This window comes from Rhipicephalus sanguineus, chromosome 5 (assembly GCF_013339695.2).
Source record: "Rhipicephalus sanguineus isolate Rsan-2018 chromosome 5, BIME_Rsan_1.4, whole genome shotgun sequence".
Classification (NCBI taxonomy): domain Eukaryota; kingdom Metazoa; phylum Arthropoda; class Arachnida; order Ixodida; family Ixodidae; genus Rhipicephalus; species Rhipicephalus sanguineus.
Window position 1 is genome coordinate 135,564,786 of NC_051180.1, and position 24,321 is coordinate 135,589,106.

Below are 24,321 nucleotides of genomic sequence, written 5' to 3' on the forward strand. Positions count from 1 at the left end.
CACGAGATGGCGATTATCTTTGTTGGCTTCCCATTTCGTTGCGGCGGCCATTAGCCACCTATAGAATGTCTGTTATAATCAGTGCTTTACTTGCTGTACAGCCATTCTGTCTTGGTTATACCTTTTTGTATTTCTTTATTTTTTGTTTCTTCACGCGAGTCTATCTTGATGATGTACTGCTGTCTGCGCCTGTAACGGCTTCGATTCCATAAATCTCATACGTGCATTTTTTTTTCGCCAACTTTATAAAATGTGCCTTCCTAAACAATTATTACATCCTTCCTCTACAAAACTTGTTGGAGGGTGTAAGGCGTCGTTTAGAGAACGTTTTGTCAATAGGATTTTTCGGCTCTGTTTGCTATTGGAAGATTTAGAAGGAATTGAAATGGCCTGTTACCATGCCTTTCTCCTCGTTTGCCTCGGCTAGCCTCCGCAAGCGGCATTCCTTCTCTCCGTTTTTCCATCTGCCAGATCGATGGGACTTGCGTTCACATGACGAACTCCGTCGCCCTTTATTACGATAACAGTTACATGGACATTCCGGGCGCGTTTTTGTCATCATCGGCGCCGTTGCCGTGAGGTTCCATACAGAGTTCAAGGGTCATAACATCACTCAGCACGCCTTACGTTCTATGCGTTCTCATGTTCTGCGAGGGCGGCCGACGATCGCGGCTTAAGCGGAAAGGAAACGCTTCGGACGTCTTCCTTTGCGCGGAAGGACTATGAGGGCGAGGGGGCGCCTTATGCCAGAGGTAGGGTGGGCGGGTCTGTGTGGCTCCAGCAGTCACTGCGTACTAAGAAAGGCCGGACGCGCTCGCGCGCGCCCTGTCTTGACAGGGATCGGCAGACGGCCCATACCTTGTACGTGCAACGTTCTCACAGCTCAGTTAGCGTTGAAGCTATAGGCACCACGAAGGTTGTTCCGATCGCTGCAGCGGCCGCGTTTCTTTACGCTAGCGGTTTGTCGAGTTACGCAAGATCGGAGGCTAAATGAGTTAACCGCTAGGCTTACATCGTACAACATTCCAATTTGTCACTATAGCATTCACTGAGGCAAAAATATGATTTTTTCTTCTCTTTGCATTTTACTTCACAGCGCACTTCCAAAGGCCACATTCACGTAGACTGGCCTACATCTATTGACGTACATTTATTAAAATCTGTAGAACCGTCTATGTTTTCAACGGGCACTAATCTCAGTCTAAACCGGCTTGTAAATGAACAGTTCTTGGTTCTAAAAGGCAAATAATTCTAGGAAAATAACACCGCAATAACACTGATTTTCTACGACAACCGAACATGAGCTCTGTACTCCAGCCAACAATAAGGCATGGTAATGCTGCCTCGCAGGAAGAAATTCTAAGAGTATTTAAGTCTATATCTGACATAAGATGAAAACACGTAGCGACGCTATCAGTCCATGAAACCTCCAGGTTTTCCCAAGCTCTGCTCTTTCTAGCTCGTAAATGTCAAGCCATACTAAATTCTGTGGCTACAAATTCTCACCATGGCTTGGAGCATAATCCGTGTCACCGGCAATGCTGGACTCTATCGATCGAGGCCGTGTCATTAACTCCACATCCGAGTCAGCATTTGCTGGTTCGTAGATATAGCCTACAAGAAAAGAAACAATATTATCTGACGTGGGTAAACATTAGAGCTTTTCGTATTTTACATTCACACAATTATGACACATATGATGCACAATGAACAGCCTGTCCTAGCTCTACACGATGAAACTGCGAGTTTTCTTAAAGGGACACTAAAGAGCAAAACTATTTTTCTCGCATTAGTAAAGTAGTCGTCCACGATACCAAAAACACCATGCTTGCTGCGAGAAGACGCTTAATAAGCGAGAAAACGCGCAAAAGGAAAATACAGGTGACGACGCCACCTTGGAATTCCCGCGCCATTTGTCGTGACGTCACATATTTTTGACGGCGCCTGCTTGGGCCTACGTAGTTCCTAATCGGTTAAATCGAAGTACATTGTCCTCCGAGGGGGCCAGAGACTTGACATAACGAGTTTGTGGAAATTTCGTCGAGCCAGTGGCGCCAAAATACATTAAATGCTCTTTGAAACCTCTTACGTCACGAATTACAAAGTTCGGCGCGAAATTTAAAAATGAAATTTTTGAACTTGGTTTTCTCCTCTAATATTAAACCTATGGTGGTGAAATAAACTACACAAGAGTTCTCCGAGCACACTTTATTGATCTAAACCAATTCATTGTTTCTCTTTAGTGTCCCTTTAAAGAGACCGACAACTGGTCGACAACGTGTGATCAGATCCTGGTAAAAATGAAAAGACAGTGAAGTATAGTGACATATTCCAGCATCCTTCTCGCGTTGTGAATAGGGTTTAAATCTTTAAATCATGTTTAAAAGTAACAAAAACTAGAGTTACTATATATGCTACCTTTAGGTAGCAGAGTTGCGCATAGGTCTGGCTAGCAACCACAGCTATGCGGTGAAGTCGCACTCCGTTTTTGCAGGCGACATGCCTACCGTGTCGCCGATTAACATGTCTGGTGTGTCGAATACCGGCGATAAACATTGGCTATCGATGAATGGTGTTAATTCAGTTCGCTGCAGCGGCGGCGTCGAAAAATGAAAAGATTGGCTTGAGCATCAGCTTCTCCGCAATGCATGGTTGCTAGCGGCGTTTGGAAGACAGATGCGCAACTCTGCTACCTAAAGGTAGCATATACAGTAACTCTAACAAAAACCGGTATGTCGCGCAGCCTAGCGGAAGAGCCTTGAAGCTGGATTATGGAGCCGATCACTTTTTTCCTGTACGTAGTCACGTAGTCTGATGCTGTCATGCGCGCCATAATTAGTCCTGAAAATTAGAGTATGTATATTATTATCTATCCTGGCTCTATTTTGTGCTGCTTAGGAGGCAAAAGGAGTTGCACGGTGAGAAGCGGCGCTGCCTTCGCGGTCGCCATTGAAACATGTCAAGTCGCGGCGCATGCGCGCGGAGTGCACGGATGCACAGCAAACCACCGGTGGTGGTAGAAACATTTATTGCCAGTGTGTGAACGTGGGGGCCCAGCCCCCTCATGGCACGTGGGTGCTCCCTCAATATGAGGGGGCACCCTTACAAAGCGAAGGAAAGTCCCTGAAGCGCAATCCTCTTCATCGCGCAGGAGATGATCCGGCGCTGATCGAAAGCAGAAGTGCTGGTCATGATGGACTCCTAGTAAGACACCGCCACAGCCGGTGATGGGGGATGAGGGAAGGTGGGGCATGTGAGGAGGATGTGTAGGAAATCTCCTGGTTTGCCGCAAAGTTTGCATGAAGAGAAGAATTGGTCTGGGTATCGGACGTTTAGTAATATGGGGTATGGAGCAGTTTGAGTTTGTAGGCGTCGCCAATGTGCGGCCTGTGCTATGGTTAGGGATGGGGCTGGGGGGGTGTATACTCTTCGTTGGTCCCGATAATACGAGAGAATATCTCGAAAGGAGAGCAGGCGCTCCTCGGCCTGTGGAGAGGGCTCCATTTCTCCTGCCCGGAATGTGAGACCTCGGGCTAGGGAATGAGCCTCCTCGTTGCCAGGGAGGCCGGCATGTGCTGGCGTCCAGACGAGTGTTATGGAACGCTGGGGCTGCCAGAAGCGTAGTAGGCGAGCAGCGGTGCGGGAAATGAAGCCATTGGCATAGTTCAGGATAGCTGATTTTGAGTCGCTTATGATTGTGGAGGCAGATGTAGAAACAAATGAAAGCGCGATGGCTGCCTCTTCTGCCTCTGTGGAGGAATTGGTGATGATTGAGCACGACGTTAGAAGCTTTGCCTGACTGTCAGCTACCGCCAGGGCCATACGGGATCCTGACGCGTATTCCGCTGCGTCCACGTAGACCACGTCATGGTCCTCGCTATACTGTTTCTCGAGGGCCCGAGCCCTTGCCGTTCTGCGTTTCTCGTCTCGCAAAGGGTGGATATTCTTCGGGATTGGGGGTACGTTGAGGTGAGAGCGGAGGTTAGAAGAAATAGGGACCCCCTCGGGTGAGTGTTTAATTGGGGTTAAGCAAACCACCGCACTCGAACACGAACAGCTGTCGCGCTCATTGTCTGCGGCATGGGTTGTCACTTGTGTTTAGGACTTCATATTCACCGCAGATAGAAAAATTTTGATTGCAAATGCTTCGTGGCGCTTTCCATGTTACCGTTCCGTGATTAGACACTCTCACCGGTAAGCTTTCCGTTGCGCTAAACATGATGGGCACCATAAAAATTGGTTGTTGGTCCCTTTAAGAGCAGTTAATCCAACAGAGTCGGTGCAACAGTTCATTATCAGAATTCTTCTGTTGACGCACATGCGAAGCTCATTGTTTGTTAAGCACACGACTGTTTCGCTCATCGAGGTACATGAGCATACTATATAACACTTTCAATGGCATTCAGTGTTCATGCTTACCTTGGGCGGCACCGAACCGATATCCTGTTGGTTCTGTAGCAGGGATCGAGGAACGGGGCTCATTGATGAGTGATGGTAGTGACGACTGCACTCCCCTGTCTATGAAAGGGTTGCTGAACAGCTGTTGTTGTTGCTGCTGCTGCTGCCGATGTGACTGCTGAGGCTGCAGCGGCTTGAGAAGGGACCTTTGTCCCTTGGGAAAGAATGGCGGGACATTTTCATACGAATCTCCATAGGAGTTTCCTAGGCTGTTGCTGGATTGGTTGAGAGTGCTTCTTGGAGAGTGCGTTTCTACTCGAGGCTGACCGTGCGCTCCCCTCATGTTGGACATTGGCTGTGCTCCATTTATCTGAAGCTGAAAAATGAAACAATCGTTCGCTGTGCTATAATATATTTAACCATAAAAGGTGACAAAATGAACAAGGGGTGAGAAAAGGTTTTCGTTTCGTAGGTCAAGCACACAGTGGACGCCGCAGTGAACTACAAAGTCTCCGCAAACATGAGCCTTTCTTTTATTTACCAGCTGCATTATTAAGAAGATAAGAAGCTGCATAATAAGAAGATTTAGCTTCTACCTCTCTTCGATGCATTAGTAGGAAAATGTCCCGTATGTCTATGCACAGTCGTACAATATACACAAATATTCCTCAATCGAAACCACCCTCCATAAAGCCCTTGAAGGATTCTATATAAACGCGTTATTTTATTCATAGCTCATACGAAAGCCGCGTTAAAAATTTCCCTTACATAAAAGCCGTAAGCATATAGGATGTTTCACAAAAATGTGACATATAACATACACCGGTGCTTCTCTTGAAAGTGACATAGCACAACAGCTACGACGGGCATCCCTAGGTCACGCAGGCAGATCTCAAGTTGAAAAGAAACGAATTAATGTGCTAAGTACGAAATACTTATAAATATAATTTTATACTGGAATAGGTACCTGTTGAATGCCACTTGGTTACAGCTTCAAATGCAGAGCCTAGACAGCATGCATTATATTTTATACACTTATTCAAACAGCACTCACTTTCTGCTTCAGTTGCACATTGCGAGGTGGCGTCGCTCGGAGGCAGGCTGGAGTACTTGTTGGAGACCCAGCCTCACTGGGTGGTTGCTCAGGTGGCGGAGGGATAAGTTCCGACCAATTCATCATTGGTCCCTTAGACGAAGACCCTCCCCGAGAAAATTTTGGCGGCACTTTTTTATTGGCATTCCATACTCATCTGAAACGACAGTGACGCCATGGAGTTCTACAAAGTGCTTCTATTAACGCATTGTCTTTGGCCACAGTGATTGTGCATCGAGTTAGTCTGCGCGATATGACTGTGTTTGGATGCATTGTATTGTTTCTCAGGGCGAGCTCAGCTATTATATTAAGTGGTACAAATAATGAGCAGTTACATGAAAACTGCCATAATAACCGTTAAGACATTATTACAATAAAAAATTGTTTTAAGTTCCGAACACCCATCAAGATAAAAAAATGCGGAAAATAAACCAACCCAGGGCAGTAAGTGAAGTAACGAAAATCACTAAACAGAAATGGATTATTTTTACTTGCAACGTTTTGCAGTCATAATTTCAATGCACTAAAAGAAAGCTATACGGAAGAGTTCAACATGTATTGCCTCTGTGACCACACTCGCTAACAGTCGCATGGCATCTCTCGTAGTTGAGATGACTGTAATCTAATTTTCAGTAGAAATAGTTGCTCTTGTGTTCAAATTTATCTGCTTTATAGAGTTGACGTGAACTATGACGTATCATAAACAAAACCTTTACCTGTTGTGTAGCTTCCCGAGTCACTAGCTGGACTGGCAAGCTTGTCAGATTCCAACAGCCGATCTGTAATCCCATCTGGAAAAAATCCTCAAAACAATAAGTGCTATGTTTTTTCAAGCATGCCCTGCTCACGTTAGAGCTGTTTTAAGCAATTCTTTTGCGTAATCACTTAGCTAAAATTAAACGCACGACAAGTTCTCACCTTCACTCGCACGCGCGAGCTCTAGGTCAAATGCCTTCTCAGATTTCCTGCTTCCTTCCTCGGCAGAGCTCCCACTGCGAGCATCCTTAGCCTGTGAGAAAAAAAAACATTAGCAAACACCCTTCATTCTATTGGCATCGTGTCAAATAACGGTCTCAAGTTCATGCAATTGGACTTGACAAAGCAGACTAATATCCGCAGCAAAAACAATAAAAAATCAACCATCTCCCGCTAAAAGCGACCATGAGGCGATGCGAAGCAGCGTTTTGCAGGCACGTAGGCAAGGGGGGGGGGGGGGGCCGGGGGGCCCGGGCCCCCCCCCCCCCCCGAAATTCGTCCAGCCTTCTATATGCCTGGGCAACTTTTTTTTCTTTTTGCCGTGGAAAGACTTTCTTTCGAACATTTAGGCTTTGGGCCCCCCCCGAAAAAAAATCCTGGCTACGTGCCTGGCGTTTTGGCATGTCGAGCCCGCGTTTCAGAGGGGGAGCGGAGAGGGGAAGGGGAGCTGGGAAGTAGAGAGGAGGAAGGGAGAGAGGGGACGTTGAGAGAGGGAGGGGAGAGGGGAGAGGGGGACCGGAGATGGGGAGGATGAGCGGAGGCGTGTGGAGAGGGATTGCGTAGACGCAGTAAGGGAGGTCACGCCGCACACCACCGGTTTGAACTCCGCCACAAGATGGTTCGCATATTAAAAGTCAAGACACGTTGCACTCAATAGTGATGCATTAAAAATATGTTGAAAAACGGCGTACGATAATAGCCGGGTAGGAAGAAATCCACTGACGTGAAAGCCATGCCAAAAATGTCGGTCTTACGACAGTTGAGTTTTCCGCGCAGCGCTATAAATGTTTTGTCTCACAAAAGTGAACTTGCTACCTCAACTAAGTTACTGTATTTAATATAAATAAGCCTATTTACGATTAATATCTCCTTTGACGCCGTTTCACAATGTTTCCAAACAAAATAGTTCAAATGTTCGTATGGATGTCCTCCGCAATCTGGCAATATTTGTGACACCTTTTGAGAATATATCTCGTCTGCGCAATCAGAACTGAAATACCATTACACCAGAATCCTCCCAATGGCATCATTGGTGTGCCTTTCTAATATTACGCAATCAGGATGCTACGATATAAGTTAAAAAAACATAGAAAGCAGTAGAGCAGCCTGTTTCAATGCTCATGTGTGATATATTTAAAGGAAACCTATAGAAATGTATACGCATACACATAACGCATGTTTGTTACACAAAATTGTGTAAATGTACAATGTGCCTTTTTCAAGAGTTATTCAGCCCGCCCGTAGTACGTTAGAGATTTTTTTTGACAACTTTTCTTGCATAACATGCTTTCATTTAGCATAAATGGTTCAGACATAAGCGCTTCCTGAATAAAATAATGCGACAGTAATCTTTTACTTACAGAACCGTTTAGGCTCTTCTGGAGCGATGGGTTTATCAACGTAGTTGTTGCATAGGGCTCCGGGATTGAGGGAAGGTCTTTCTTGTAGAAAGTTGTCATGCTCTGAGCGTCTACTTCTGCATAGTCAGGCGCATTGATCCCACAGTTTAGAGGTGCATAGACACTGCAAATAAAGGAAAGCAATGACAATGTTATCAGTTTGTACAAATAGTTATACACATTATGCAACACACATATTTTGATTTGATTTCTGTTTGTTGGGAAGTTGTTGATGCGTATATAAATTTTAGCTGATACAAATTGCGCCAGGTGCACTTTAGCAGGTTTTAGTTTTTCATGTTTCAAGCTTGCATACTTTAATTCTTACTTCTTCTGTTTTGTGAATTTTAACACATATATTTTGATTTTATTTCTGTTTGTTCAGGAGTTGTTCATGCATATATAATTCTTAGCTGACACAAATTCCACCAGGTGCATTTAAGCAGGTTTTAGTGATTTATTTATGTTTCAAGCTTGCATACTTTAATTCTCACTCCTTCCGTTTTGTGAATTTACTGTAGACTAAAGTCTCAGCTCAAAAGCACCTCTGGATAGCAATCGATTTTCATTGTGAAACGTTCTGAGAACACAAGCCGAAAATATTGTGCGATATTGCTTATGCCATAGCAATGAGTTCCACTAACGAGTTCCAGGTTACCATTACTGTTACATGCTAGCATTAAGCGTATTAATGACATGCTTGGAAGCAACTCACCTAGAGTAATTAAGATCATTCGTAGCACAGCTCATTTTGTTAAGAAGCTTGGTTTCACAAAATGGGTCCTTGGATTGGTCAGAGGATCTCCAGGCACTATGGTTAATCCACAAGGCTTCGTGAGGACTGAGGCCAGGACGACCATTGAGGGAATTGAAGCAGTTGCTGGAGTTTGAAGTGGGGAGCAAGGAAAGCAATACTTTTATTACCTTCAGTAGATTGGTTTGGCAGCACAATTTTCTCGAAGCGTGCAACAGGCATGCGATGTGTAAGTCAGCGTGAACACAAAGCAGTGATGCAAACGTAATATATTAATAAGCACAACTACCCTACCTGATGTCTTCTTGCTTATGCACAGGAACTAGGAGGAAAATGAAGGAAAAGCGTGATTTGTAAATTGCAAACAAGATAATATGGGAAGACAAAGAACAGATATGTCACGTTTTTTATGAATGAATGTGTGGAGATGTTAACGGAGAGTGTGTATATCTACTTAATAAAATTGATTGATTGATTGATTGATTGATTGATTGATTGATTGATTGATTGATTGATTGATTGATTGATTGATTGATTGATTGATTGATTGATTGATTGATTGATTTCTTGAATGATAAGTTGCAGAAGGTGGGCGTACATGCTTTCAACTATTTAATTATAACATTTTTCGGGGAAATGCTAGAAAATCACATAAGGAAAAAAGAAAGCAAGAAAAAACGTTCGCTGGATCATGTAATATAACTTCTTAGGCAGGAGGTTGAAAAAAAAACAATATAATATAAACCCTTCTTTCGCCTTCGCTTGCTTACCTGTTGCGAGTGACTTTGCATGTTGCAGCCTTCGTTTTCGTATCAAAAGAAGGACGAAAATTGTGACAGCCACGAGTAGCAAGAATCCAAAGAGTGCAATGAACCATGACTGCGTTACAATGTTTTGGAAAGGTGTAGAAAGTGATGTCGATGCAGCTGGGCTTTCTGTAAAGTAGAAAAAGAATTGCCCATATTGACAAGCCATCGCATGTTCAGTACCTAATTCTCAGTTGCGAATTCGTATTGCTGTTACAGACGATGTAATTATGCCCTAATGCGTAACTAGACGATTGTCTTCCGGGTGAGTTCTCTGCCATTCGCATCTCCTTTCTTGACATGGCTGTAGATCTTATGCATGGTAGATCTACATTACCATAATCTTCATTTTGGCACAGTTGTATAACGAAAATAAATAAAGACAAATAAAATGAAACGCTTTCAGGAAATACCTGACACTAATAACCTACCAATTAGTATGTAAGAATGCGCTGAACGGTGAAACCCACGGTACGAATTCGTAGTGAAAGACGCGTGTCGTTGGATTGCTACTGCAAGTAACCATATGAGTAGCGTGGACATTTGTAATATACTGCCTGGCAGTTCGACTCGTGAATACGCACCAGTAATTTTTCTCGACACACAAGCTTTCAGTGAGAATTATGGAACCAAGTTCCGCGCTATGAGTGAGCACACACCAAACAGCACGCCTGCAAAAATCTAGACGTGCTTGATGGAATATCTCAATAACAAGGTGTAATTTCGATAGAAGCGGGCGGGAACCCGTGTGGACTGCTTCGATCTTAATTAACTCCGTTACGTTAACTATAACAACAATAACATTAAGTGCTAAATTAAGCCGTTCATTAGTTGTACCACAGCATTTGTTGTTTCTGTTGCGATCCGCAATTTGTGTTGTCAGTGCGCAGAATACGACATCACCGAGGGACATGAATGTTCTTCATTTTCGTCTACCAGATGGCACCGCAGCGTTTACCACTGGAAACGTGTCGACGCTAGTTCAATGGTGATAACACCATATTCGAACGTGATCTCGTACACTTGGATTAAAGCCTGGCCTTGCGGCACGTTAGCAGCGAAAAATGAAACTGGTCAGTGCTTCTTCTCGTGATATAGAGTCTACACGCTCGTCGCGTCACTTGTGATGATCACATTGATATGGCGTGCATATGATTCCATTGGAAGGTAAGGTGCCCTCCATCTTTCTACACTGTAGCCTTGTCGAGTGCTCAGTACCCCCACATGAGTGTGCGTGTTGTGTGATACCATGTGACTGCAACACACGTTAGTAGAACGTTCCCCGCATGACATTTAATGAGGCCCTGCAACAATTTTTCAGCATGGTCCGAAAACGCTGCCGATCGGTAGTCGAGGCTCCTGGGAAGATGTGAGCCAAACATTATAGCGCAGCACGAGGCCAGGAATTTCCAATTAATTCTCAAAGTCAGCTAGAAATCGCTCACTCTACTCTCGACATATGATGCCATAAACCCCAAGGACCGTTCTATAAACCCAATGTTCACGGCCATTGACTGATTAGAGCATCGTGAGCTGCATAGTTAACGCGGCCGCCACGGGATGCCGCCACGTTCCCGCTGGCGCATTCGCGATCACACTGAAAGTAAGTCGCACGTTCGAAGAAAAAAATAAAAAAGAGAATTGCTGCTCAAGTCATGACACGCGCTGACGAACGAACGTAGTTCAAGATGGTGACATGCTGGGCCAATTGGTGCAACATACTGTAAATTGTATCAGCCCACAACAGCCAGAACAGAAGGAAGGAAGTTGACAGGACAGACGCTGAGCATCGCATGGCCGCGGGAGCCTTGGCCTTGCCACTTGCCGCTTACTCCCTTAGCTTCCTGGCCCTTTGTCATACCCCCCCCCCCCTCTGCATAGCTTTCAGCGCGGTCGCTGGTACAAAAGGAGAGAGGAAACGCTTAACGCGTACGACAAATCTCTACACTCCGTTCGTACTCGACGGAGTCTACACATTTTTGCGGCAGTCGATTCGTGAGACAATAAACTCCTTTAATGAAGCCATTCGATGACCACTTGGAAAAGTGTTGCAGGGCTCCTCGAAAGCCACACTTGACGCTCACGTTACTCCCGTCGCACGAAAGGTGATGCAATGAATTATGCATGGTGCCCTTAGAAAATTGTAGGAAAGTACCACAGCTCACCCATTTTGAACTGGACGACACTGCTGGCTGGTCCACCACCTACTGTAGTCAGCGCCACGACACGTGCTTCGTAAGAAGCTCCTGTCTTCAGGTTGTTTAGCGTAAGGCTGTTAGTCGTAGAGTTCGTGCTCTGGTTCAGGTGAATATTGGAAGAGTTTCCGTCCACGTAAACCTGCATGAAATGTTATTGTCTGTTTTAACCTTCAACAACTGTTCAAACACTGCCATACTGTTGTTGTTTCACTTGCTCGCTCCTGATTACTTCAACCTGTTATTGTCATTTCACGATTAATAGAGGGCAATGCAGTGCACGGTGTTTTCTTTTAAACAAACGCAATATCAAATTCATGAATGCGGTTATAAGCAATCAAATAGCTCATGAATGCTACTTGGTTGCTTATAACGGCAGTTCACGACGTCTACAACTTACGATCTTTAACTGCATAATAAAAGCAATGCGGTTAACGTAAAATATGCGCATATGGTGGCGTGTAAACATGCCCCAAAGTCAAGAAAAGGTGACAAAAGTGCTTACATTATATCCTCTAAGTCTTCCATTGCGGTGCTGAGGCGGCGGAGGTGACCAGAAGATGGTCGCCGTTGTGCCATTCACAACTTGCACTTCCACACTTTCGGGTGGTGCAGTGGGCACTGTGGAAAGAGTCGTGTGATGTCACCACGTGGTGTGCTGTAATTTGGCGCTTCGGTAACAGCAGTAAGCAATTTGCTTCTTTAGCTGTTTACTTAGGACGAACTGTAGGCTAACTGCTGACTGGAATGACGAGCACCTACTGGCCTGCTCTGAACTACTTTACGGCATGACTTCCCAGCGCGATCGACATTCTGACAAATCAGTGTTGGATTATTCCTCCTGGCCTCCTCTATTTATTTATTTATTTATTTATTTATTTATTTATTTATTTATTTAGGATTTAGTCAGGCGGATTATCTATGGACCCAAGCCCTAGCCGGGGGTTTATTCCCTAGGGGCCCAGCCCCCCCCCCCCAACGATTAAGTAGAGTTTTTACCAAAAATAAACAATAAGGTTTTCTTCTCAGAGTCTTCGTTTTCGACTGCCTCCCCCCCCCCCCCCCCCCGAGAAAAATTAGCTGGACGGGCCTGGCGTACATGGTTTTCATATTCACGGCTTTATCATGTAACCTTCAGAAAGTTGCTGAATATTACCTTCTGCCTACCAGTCTACGTCGGCTGACCTGCTCCTTTTCATCGCTGCGCACAATGTCGTCAACCCTATCTCCCCATTACGCCAACCAATCATCGGTGCGCCCTTTATCCGGCCACACCTTATTTTGTGCGCATATGCTAGGCCTGCGAGTAAAGCTGTTCGCGAAGTGTCACAACCGCACAAAGAATTCGTGACGCACATAAGAAATTAGGGCAATTATAATCGGAAACAAGCTACAACGTGGACGAAAAGTGCGAATGTGCATACATACATAATACACTGCAAGCAAGGAGGGGGGGGGGGGCAGCCCCCCTCCCGAAAGTCCAATTTTTTTCTTTTTGCCATGGCAAGACTTTCTTCCGAACAATGCCTTGGACACCCCCCCCCGAAAAAAAATCCTGGCTACGTGCATACATACATACATACATACATACATACATACACACACACATACATACATACATAATACATACATAATACATACATATACATACATACATACATACAACATACATACATACATACATACATACATACATACATACATACATACATACATACATACATACATACATACATACATACATACATGGTACGCAAAGAAACTTTTCGTACTTACCGTCTTCCATGGTCTGAACACTCCTCGAGTTGCTTGGTGGGCCTTCGACGCTTCTGTAGAAGGGCACAAGAAAGAACTCGTACTTCGTGAACTTCTTCAGGTCGTTGAGCACGTATGAGAGTGCTCCTGCGCCGTTCAGCACAGTCACCATGTTGTACTTTTGCGAGCCGCCACTCATGTCTCGGAACCGAATATAAAAGCCTTCCACGTAGTCCCTCATGCCCTGGATCTGAGCGACACAAAGAAAGACAGCGATTTGTCAAGGCGAACAGAGCGGCTTTTCGGCAGTGCAGGATACGGTTTCAATGTAGAAACAACGCGAACTCAAGCTAGCTGCGCTAAGAACTTGCATTTGGGGCCGTGTACGTATGTCCATTTTAATGAGGTTTTCCTTCTTCCTGATGCACTTGAACAACATGACGCAAATGTATTTCTCAAAAGATGCATAATATCAGCATAATGCTTGGCACACTCATACAAAAGAAATATGCACTGGCCGATTTTCACTCACTGCGTCAAAATTTTGAGTCCTCGCTAAATGCGTTAGTTGCAGCACAGGTCTAATATATCGAAAATCAGGTGTGCCACCGGCAAATAATCCAAGCGAGCGTCCATGTAAGCGCACTTCAAGGTGCCAGCAAGACATTTCTCACACGCACTTGAAGTTACATCTGACCGGCATAATCAATTTCCTCTAAGAACCAGCCTTCTACTATATGTATAATGCATGCATACCACGACTTATGACAAAAATATCGCTGGTGCCAACTGAAATTCAAGTTCCTTCTGTGTAGATTAGATTACAATGCCTTAAATGAAACGACACTGAAGCTTCATGAAGCAATAGGGCGCACCTTCCAGTTGAGCTTGACGGCTGTTGAGCTGACAGCCCGTATGTCTTGCAGGGACACAATGCACGCGCTGAGTTTTGCACGTGCCTCGTCAAGGTTGAACTCGGGGGAGAAAATGTGGCGCCATTCCTGAAAAAGAAAATGCAAACGAGTCATTCCTGCTAACGGTTATTTCGTCCCGACGAAAATTTATTGCAATTTACTGCTCATTCAGCATAACTTTCTTGCAGCTGTGCGTTATAAATATTGTCGTTTTCTTATACTGACCGGCAAAAATGTTTGCAAGCCGCCTGAGACAGGTACTTGGGATACGTCATAATGTATGTTAACCTAAGTTAGCGGCGGTTGATGCCATTGTTGCTTGTTACTGAGAGGTTTGTCGCGCACTTAATCACTTCTGACAGCGATTGCGATGAAAAGCGACAATCTTTCACCAAGTCTATATATATATATATATATATATATATATATATATATATTATATATATATATATATATATATATATATATATATATATATATATATATATATATATATATAGATATATATATATATATATATATATATATATATATATAATATATATATATATATATATATATATATATATATATATATATATATATATATTTGCGTGAGTGTGTGTTTCGCGCATGACAACTTTTCAGAACAACGAGCTGCATGTTCAAAGTTTACATCAAGTGCACGGTTCATGTCCAAATGAAATAATCATTACTGAACGAACTACAACTCTGGATATTACTACACTCTGGATATTTGATAAAGAATAGATCCGAAGCCTGGTTACTTAAATTGTCAGATTTACTAAGACCACTGAAAACAATAGTTATAGGAAGCTATTTTCTCTAGCCCACCATCAACTTCCTTTTGGTTCCACCGTTCGCATCGGTCTTGATGTGTACCGTGCATCATTTGTAACTTACCGAACATTTTTCTGGCTGTCATTTCTATTTCAAGTATTCACTTCAGACTAGGACTATCCTACTTTCTTAAGTTGTATCCGACTATAGATATTCCGGTCGGACAGTGTATTCGTGCATCTATACGATCATTGGATAGTTTAAGAAAGAATACAGCTATACTGAAAAACTTTCCTAAATCGATACGATGCCGCACATTAGGCAATGTCTAATTCGTTAACTGAAGTTCATGGGGCGCACAGCTGCTGCTATATTGTTTGTGATGTGCGAAGAAAATGTTTAGTTACGGAATTGTACTGAGCTTAATGCATCAGAATAAATTCGCGGCCGGGGGGTCCCCATTCTGATGGAACAGAGACGTAAGCGCGTTCACGTAAGTCTGAATACGAGTAACCGTTACAATCTATACGGAGCAATTCGCAACGATGTTCCTCATGAGCCAAAATGTGGTTTAGAGGAACGCTACAGTCCTGCTATTTAATTTAACTTGAATAACGTAGCGAGTTCATGGTGGAAAATCACTCACCTAGAGTTCGTATAGGTTCAGATACAGGGCTAGGGACACCTTGCCCGTGAGAGTTCTCTGCTCGCACAATGAAAACGTAACGTGAGTCGGGACGCAAAGCTTGGATGGTGTATTTCTCAGCAAGTACTCGGTGGGCTGCCAGGACCCAGCCGCTCTGCAAGTCGCTGCTGTAGTATTCAACTGCAAATGAAAAACAGCGGAGGCGTGTTACATTTTGTGTTCTTTCCAGAAGATATTCGAGTGAACACTAAGAAGTTACTTTTAATGAGGCCACGCATAAGCTAAGACTGCATCTCATTATACGTCATTGTTATATCATTACTATATGTGAAAACTGCAACCAAACAATTAGTTCACTTTGGTCATTAAGAAACATGGCTGTCATTTACTACCAGTTTCTTCAATGCATTTTGTTGCATTTCGTTAATAATGAATGAATAACACCAACTCACTTGTGTATCCTTTGAGTGATGACGCGCCCACTTTCTCGCTGCGTCTCCAGGCAAGCGTTATCGATGTCTCTGTTGTGTTTACGGGCACCGGCTGAGAAGGAGGGCCAGGAAACGTGGAGGGGTCAGGAGAGCGATGGAAATTGACGTTGGGATTATGCGGAGATTCAATAGTGAGCGACGCTGTCCAAGACGTCTCGCCGCTTTCGCTCGAAGCTTTGCAGGTGTACGCTCCACTGTCCAACATTTGGAGATCTTTGAAGGAAAAAAGAATGGCACGAATAAAAGGGCCCCTCGTGGGGCCATTGTTACGACGTTCAGAAGGATGTTGGTATTAGTAGCTAATAGGTTTAATTTTCAACATGTTGTTTGGACCAATTTTATTTTCCAAGTCTTTTCTATCCACGGCGAGATAATTGAGACTATTAAGAGCAAACCATCGCAGCCTTTAAATGTCAGATAACTACCATATGAGGTGTAGCAATGTTTCCTGCCGACCTATATTTCATGCTGTTCAAGCACGAAAACAAACCGAAAAAACGGGAATAGACAGGAGAGAGTGCTGTCTCTTCCTGTTTTATTTTTCTTGTGCTTGTGTGTGGTAACATTAAGAAGAATGCGTCCCCGAACAATGCGTCCCAAACCTTCTTGGCGTACCTATATATTTACTTTGCACAGGCTTTGACATTTCTCGATGGAGCCATGCCCTCACCTTGTATCTGAAGCGTCCCGGACTGCAGAAGGGTGTATCGGGGCCTCTCCTCAATCCTTAGTGGAGCCCCGTTGTAGAGCCACTGCACAGTGGGCTTGGGAGTGCCAGTCGCATCGCAGGGCAGTTGGGCGGCCGTGTGCAGCGGCAGAGTCTGGTTGGCCGGTCCGAGTCGTATGATGGGAGGCGGAAGGTCGGCGAGCGCGGTCACCTCCAGGTGACCCTTGGCCATGCTCGAGCCCACCACCGACAGCGCCGAACAGACGTAGTAGCCGCGGTCCTCCTTTCGCACACCGCTGATAGTCAGCGTGCCCTCGTTGCTCACCGAGAAGCGGCCATGTGACTTGCCCGGGAACATCAGCACCTGCGCGGTTAAAATTGCAGCAAATTTGGGGAGGCGAGGTTTTAGGCTGCCACGTGTGACTATATAGGTCTGATTAATTGCGGCCACCGGCACAAGTACGTCATTTAGACTAAAGGCACAACAGCAAGAATCGAAAAACGTTTCTTTTTTACTCAAATGTATTGAAACCGCCATGTTTGGGCTAGCCAGCAGACACCTGTCAATTTCATCAACCAATTCCGAAATACTTGTTGTTTGACCGCAAAAGGGTTCTTTCTTGCGATCGTGCGACAGTTCGGGCGTATTCTGTGAAGCTTCAGAAAACTTGGCAATCTGCTGTTCCTGTCTATAAATCTTCATCAGTGCGAGTTCAATTCCCAACGCACTAATGTTGACTTGTGCAGAACTTACTGAGCATTAATGCTCAGTAAGTTCTGCACAACATTGCTAAATGAGTATTGATTCACGCTGAAGCGCAATTGCGCTTCAGAGTGAACCAATACTCATTTAGAAATGTTTGGCATGTGACAAAAATGGCCTCCTATTCCTTGTACGGATTAGTGAGATATGTATAATGACAGAGTTGTAATAATCCTAACCTGGTTGCCTTCTCGGGTCCAGAACACGGAAGGTGGGGGGTTGCCTGTCGCAAGACAGTCAAACTTGGCGACACCGTTGAGCCCCACTTTCTGGTTCTGAGGCGTGAGGCGGAATGTAGGACGCGCTGAAATGAGACAAGAAAAAATGTGAGCAGGTATCTACAGCCTTCTTGTAAATGGTTCACTAGGGATCATTCAGCTGAGTTCTCGCTTAAACTGAAGTCTATGTAGGTCCGGGTTGTCTTACCATAATGTTACTAGCTGTTTTCCAACTTGGTATTCCCGTAATATTAGCAGGAGAAAATCATCAGAGAGCAGCGTAAGTTGCAGCTTTACGTTCTTATTTTTAGACAAAATACCGTATTTGTTCACAGCAGAAGCCAGAAGTGACGTTGAACACTGCGGATAAGTTTTGTCGACGGCTAGTTTACATGTTAAGCATAGTGTACGAAGCCGTAACTGATTGAAACCACTTACAAGTACTTGATTAGAGGAGGCCTTGCAATCTAGATATTGCGCAACAGCGGGCTGTAGGGATAGGCCTCGGCTCGTATTGGGGAAGGACAATGTAAAGCGAAGTTATGCCAAAGCTTGCACCAAAAATTAATCGAGCAGTAATAAAGCAGCATAGTTAACGTTCGTGGAGACAGATGTTGACAAATAGGGAGAATATTTATTTATTTATTTCCCCATTCTACATTTATGCAAAATGACAGGAAACAACAAAATATGAACGCGCAGGACAGTATCTGTTAGTGGGGGAGATTATCAACGTAGTCGTATTTGAAGGCAGCCTTGCTGCATGCATGGATCACAGTATAATTTTTATAACGCAAGGAACAATTTGATAAGATCGCCACTCACTATGAGAACTCATTATCTGCAATGTAAGAAACAGTGTGTGCAAAAACACTGCCGATAGGCGATTCACTTGTTCTTGATGCAGCCATCGGCTAGAGTTCATTCATTGTATATCATGAAGAAAATATTTCCACTTGATTATGAAAACATGTGCGAAACTTCTCTCATTCTTTCTGACTCATTGAAAGCGAATGGACTGTTATCGTCAACTGTAATCTTGAACACTGCGTAATTCAACGCAAAGACATTGGTTGCATTGAGATGTGCATTGCAGCTATCAGACGATGATCCTGCACACAGTGCCTAAAACATACTCTGCAGCTAGGGCTTCATAAACGTAATTAGAAAATTCAGATCAGAAACTATTAGGCACACAAAAATTCTACGCAGTCTAGCCAACCTGCGTGCAAGGAATCTAAACTACCCCACATGGAGAGAAGTGGGAGGTTGATAAAACACGGTTAAACTCCGGCAAACAGCGTTTATCACACTCTTCCGCTGAAATTGTGATCTAAAAGGTTTTGACTTATTCAACTGCTTACCACGACATCCATGAATTATTTGCAATATAATACTTGATCTTTTCAATAGTACATTCAGGGTAGATATATATTTGACTTGCATGTAGATACTTCTAGGGTTGTAATCTATATAATGTATAATGTTGTAATCTATATGTCTTTTTATGCAGTGTATATGTCTTATACTGGATGACAATCGCATTATCATGCTACACAGTGTAATAATTTCGCTGTGGTTCGTATATGTATTAAAATCACAACTGCAATGTGTACGCCCTGTTGTGGGGCATGAGGTGCCATATCGCCATGTTTACCACGGTGCTGCTAGCTCCGACTTTTTACTTTATATTTATTTTCTGCTTTTTGTATGGGCTGTGAACTAGTCAAGCTGTTTAACACAGTCACAGTCCTTTCTTTCTGTACGACAGAATGGAAAATAAACTTTGACTTTGACTTTGACTTTGACAATGGAGTCATTGTGCCAGACTCAGTCGAAAACCAGGAAAGAATTGTATGATGCTGTGCTAATATAAAGGAGTGGGTACTTACAGTGCACTGTTAATGTCGCCGACGCAGAGACTGAGCCAACAATGTTTTCTGATTCACAAATGTATGTTCCCTCGTCTGCGAGAGCGACATTCTTAATGTGCAAACTCTTGTCCTCTTGAACATAAGCCCTGAAAGAAAAGCAACAGTTGTCAGGTCGCCTTCTCTTTTTTAATCAAACACTTTGCAAGATGTTTGTATTGCTGATACATTTAATACAAGCAAAGAAATGGCACACACCTGCAGCGCACATTTCGCAGATAACACTTTCAACACACCTACTGTTTAGAAAATCACGAAGAAAGAAGGCACGAGTAAAAGAAATACAAGAATATTCTGCATATCTAGTTTTTTTAAGAAAGCACGAAGAAAAAATTATAACATTCATCGAGAATGTGTGACATTCAAATGCTAATTTCGTCGTTTCCTTTCGTGTTTCTTTTCCTATTTCCCAATCCGATATTGTAATACGCAAGCAGCGGGATGGCTTTCCCGCACAGATGATACTTTTGCAGAGAAACAAGCACGCACATCTCAGAGGGCAACTGTTGAATAGGTAAACGCTCACATTAGACGCCAGCGCCCACTTCACCAGTACATTCTGCTATAGCTTTTCAGGAAATTACGTCGATATCTCCATTTAAACCTAATGACTCGCGTTTACACTTTTCTTGCTTCCATTTCTAAAAGAACATTTGTTAATCGAGCTTTTGCCGTCCTCAGGCGTAATCTGATGCGGGAAATCCGGCCTCAAACTGGGCGAGACGGCAAAGGATTTGCATTTTGTAACTTGCGTTTTTCTGGGCCTCAGAAATCCTGGCGTACAGCCTATAAGCACCCACAAGTACTACATCTGTGCAAAACGCAAATATATATGACGCTATAGGCTGACGCAAAGCACTGCATCGCGAAAAGTGACCCTGTGAAGCTGTTAGGCTGGTGAACCAACCGCGTTGCTCCAGAGTTTCTCGTCACGTACTCACCTGCCACGGGCATCTTGCCATCCTGCCTCCTCCACGTGACCGTCGGCTTGGGGTCGCCGTTCACTTTGCACTGGAACTCGACGGACTCTGTCCGCCAGTGACGTCACATCTCCGGACTCGGACGAAATACGGCGTAGCTGTGGTGGAAAGTCAACCTCACTAACCGTGACACAATGCATTTTACACTGAGCACACAACCCCTCAAACACGTTGCTTAGATGAGAGGCTCTGGGAGACACCAGCACTAATTATCTCGTTGATGATGGAGATGCGCTTAAAAGACGTGGACGATAGAGTGAAGAAAGACAAACAAAGCGCATCTATGCATTCACGTCCTTAAATGTGTTCCGTAATCATCATGCTAAATGAACTCGCCCAACTCGGTTACTAATACTGCTATCTTCCCAGACTAGTAGGTGGGGAAGATAGCGAGTCAGTTAAGTGGCATGGGAACCGGCTCTGTCATTGTGCCATATATATAAACTCGTATATGGCATAACGACATAGCCCGTGCCTGTGTTGTAAGCATAGTTAATCACCGGAACGCAACATAAGACTCATGATCGCCTCATCCAAGATGTGCGCCATGCGCGTGCGCAGCTTGACGTCAGAGAGACAATCGCTTACTGTGCACAGAGAGCTGTGCCGCCGGCGAGTCCCTGGTGCCGAGCATATTGGCCGCCCGGCACACGTAGCGTCCTTGGTCGGACGGGCGCACGTCGGCGATCACGAGCGCGCCCTGAGCCAGGAGGCGAACGCGCCCCGTGCCCGGCTGCACCTGGACGCCGTCCTTGAACCAGGTGACTGTGGGCTCGGGGTGGCCCCTGGGAGGAACGCACTCCAGCGTCGCCGACTCTCCGCCCGCAACGTGGATGCTCTTTGGAAGCTGGCGGAACTCGTCGCGAAGCACTGCGAATGCAAGAGAAACAAGGGGAATAAGGGACACGATATTTGGCACTCGAACAGAATTCTAGGTCCGTGATTGTTGTCGCGTATGCAACCTGCAATGTACATCCGGACAAGTTTATGGGAAATCTGCATAAGTGGCTCCAGGGACGAAGGAATAGACGGAATGACAGGGAGGTCAGAAAGTTTCAGACCGGCCGGCTACACTGTTCTGTGGAAAAGGGGTAAAGGCAATAAAGTTATTAGAAAAGAGGTGTTACAAAAACAAAGGGAGCGGGGAGGAACACGAAAAAAGAAAAAGCAAAACGAAGCGACAAGACGAGACTGCTCAAGGTCTGTCTCTAAGACCAGTTGTCCGCAAAAAAAAAAGCAACAACGCTTTCGAAGCCTTCTGTGCTGAGAATGGCGTCGGCCAGTGTCTCAAGACACTCGGACGAAGGGGTCCTGAGACACCGGAGCCATATCCATACATGTGACGCTAGAATGGGAATACATATAAAAAAGGCCTGTTGCTATGCTAAACAAATATGGTAACCACAAACGACTGACAAACGTGCGTGCAATGCGAAACTACTGTGTTCGACAGCCTTTTCGAGCAGACCTGCCATTATCACATATCGCCAAATATAACGAAAGCAACAACAATGACGAAAGTAAAAACATCTAAGTAAAATAATTGTCCGCGTCGAAGACGAATTAATGGGCATCGCAACATAACGTACAAGAGAGATTATATTCCTGTTCATCACAACACATTACTTTTCTCTCTTTTCTTTTTCTTCTGATTTACGTAATCAGTTTTCCCAAACTCTGAGTACTTCTGCCGAACTTAAGCACCGTTATTGTGTTTACGATTATGAAACCAGTTTATATACATCAATTACCCTTGAAAACACAAAACTAGAACTATTTGAATGATGCTCTCGGCAGCAAGCTTGCGATACTAAGCATGTTAGCCGCACTCATATATCTGCGCCGTAGAAAAACCGCCTTCCCTCAATCGTGTTGCTGTACTGCTTCGTGCAATTGTCTAAATCTATTGGCAAAAATTCGATCAGCTGCATGTATGATCAGCTGCAAATGCATGCAGTTGCGGTGTCGAGTAAGCTATGAAACACCTCCTGTCGCTACTGAGCCTCTTCGAAACCTGAAAGACTTGACGAACGCACAGCCTCTATCAGTAAGTGAAGCGCTTTCAGAATGATCAAGATCTTGACACCACTGGTCTCACGCGGCGCACTTAAACAAGGCCACGATAGCGCGGCTATTATTTCTAAACGCTACGTACCATACTGATTGACCATCTGTAACAAAGAGCTCACAACTGTTAGTACATCGGCGGCATCGATACCGGACTTTCTCTTCTCTCATAGTATTACTGTACCCCTTCCCAGTACATGGTACAGTATACAAACGAGCCTAGCCCTGTTTAACCTTCTTGCCTTACATTTAACCTTCCCATCCTTCGGACGGCAAATTTTTCGACGACGCTTGAACATCATAGGCAAAGTTATGAAGTACCGGTGTTGCTACATCCTCGATCAGCAAGGGGGATGTCATCAAACGCTGCGAAACGTCGAAGAGCAGGCGGCAGGCGGGAAAAATGCGCATCACTCAGGGCCATGTAAACAGCGTCGGACAGGTCGTCCATCTCCGCGGCCATTTATTTCTGCCAGGCGCGGCAGCACGAGGGCGTGCAGATGGCACCGCGCATGCGCCATTGAGGTGCGGCAGCGCGCCGGGTGTGACGGGACAACCTGGCAGCGGAGGCGCCTAGCACACACGTGCTGTGTGCGTTGACGTGGCCTGACGCGTGCCGGCCGACCAAGGAAAGTTGTTAGAAAGTGGGGGAGGGAGGGGGGCATCACGTGCGCTATTATTCGAAGAGCGTGCAGCACTCCCGAAACTATAGCACTCGCGTTTGCCAGAATTTTGGTTATTCTATGACGTAGCGCTCTTTCTTTTCGTCACATCGTTTGCAGTCACAAATTACTCGCAAGCATCGGTGGAAAACGAGCGCCAGCAAAATAAAATACTTTGCCGAGTGAATGTTCTGCTGAGTGAATATGCTGAGCGTTCAGGAATAGCTGATGTGCACTGCAGATGTTTTCGCATATCTTCAGAAATAAGCGGCCCTTTGGGGTACCGAAGTGCCATATTTCACGGTTAATAAGGAAATAGCGATGGTTAAAAAAACTTTGTGAATTTTATGCGTATCTAAGTCAGACCGACGTTGATTAGAATGACGGCCTCCAAGCTTACCATGTAACTTTTTTTTATAACATTGAACGATTCTGTAGCATGATTGTAAAAGTTTTCACATGTTGCGCCGCGCTCGGTGCGCCCACTCTGACCAATTGTAATGCGGTGAGCGCTAACGCTTCTTCAAAATGCTAACCTGGTTTCTTCTGTGAACTCATCGCCGCACTAGGACTTAATGCGAAGGTTTTACCTCAGTGAAATTATTTAGTGAGAGTCGGCATAAAAACATATACCATGGCCCCGAATTGCTGCAAAGCATCAATGGACACTGCACTATAAAAGGGATTATGTGGCCACCGCCAGGGGGGGTACAGAGCCCTCGCACCTCAGGTGCGTGCACGAGATTAGACCAACGGAAAATCGTTACTACTGTGAAAACAGAGAATAGTCATCGACGTTAAGGTTGTGCAATTTAGGTCAATTAAA

General features: G+C 44.6%; 1 pseudogene; it reads right to left on the reverse strand.

Moving 5' to 3' along the window:
• The window catches only part of LOC119394267 (roundabout homolog 1-like), a 57,193-nt pseudogene that overhangs the window by 3,451 nt on the left and 29,421 nt on the right, over positions 1-24,321 (reverse strand).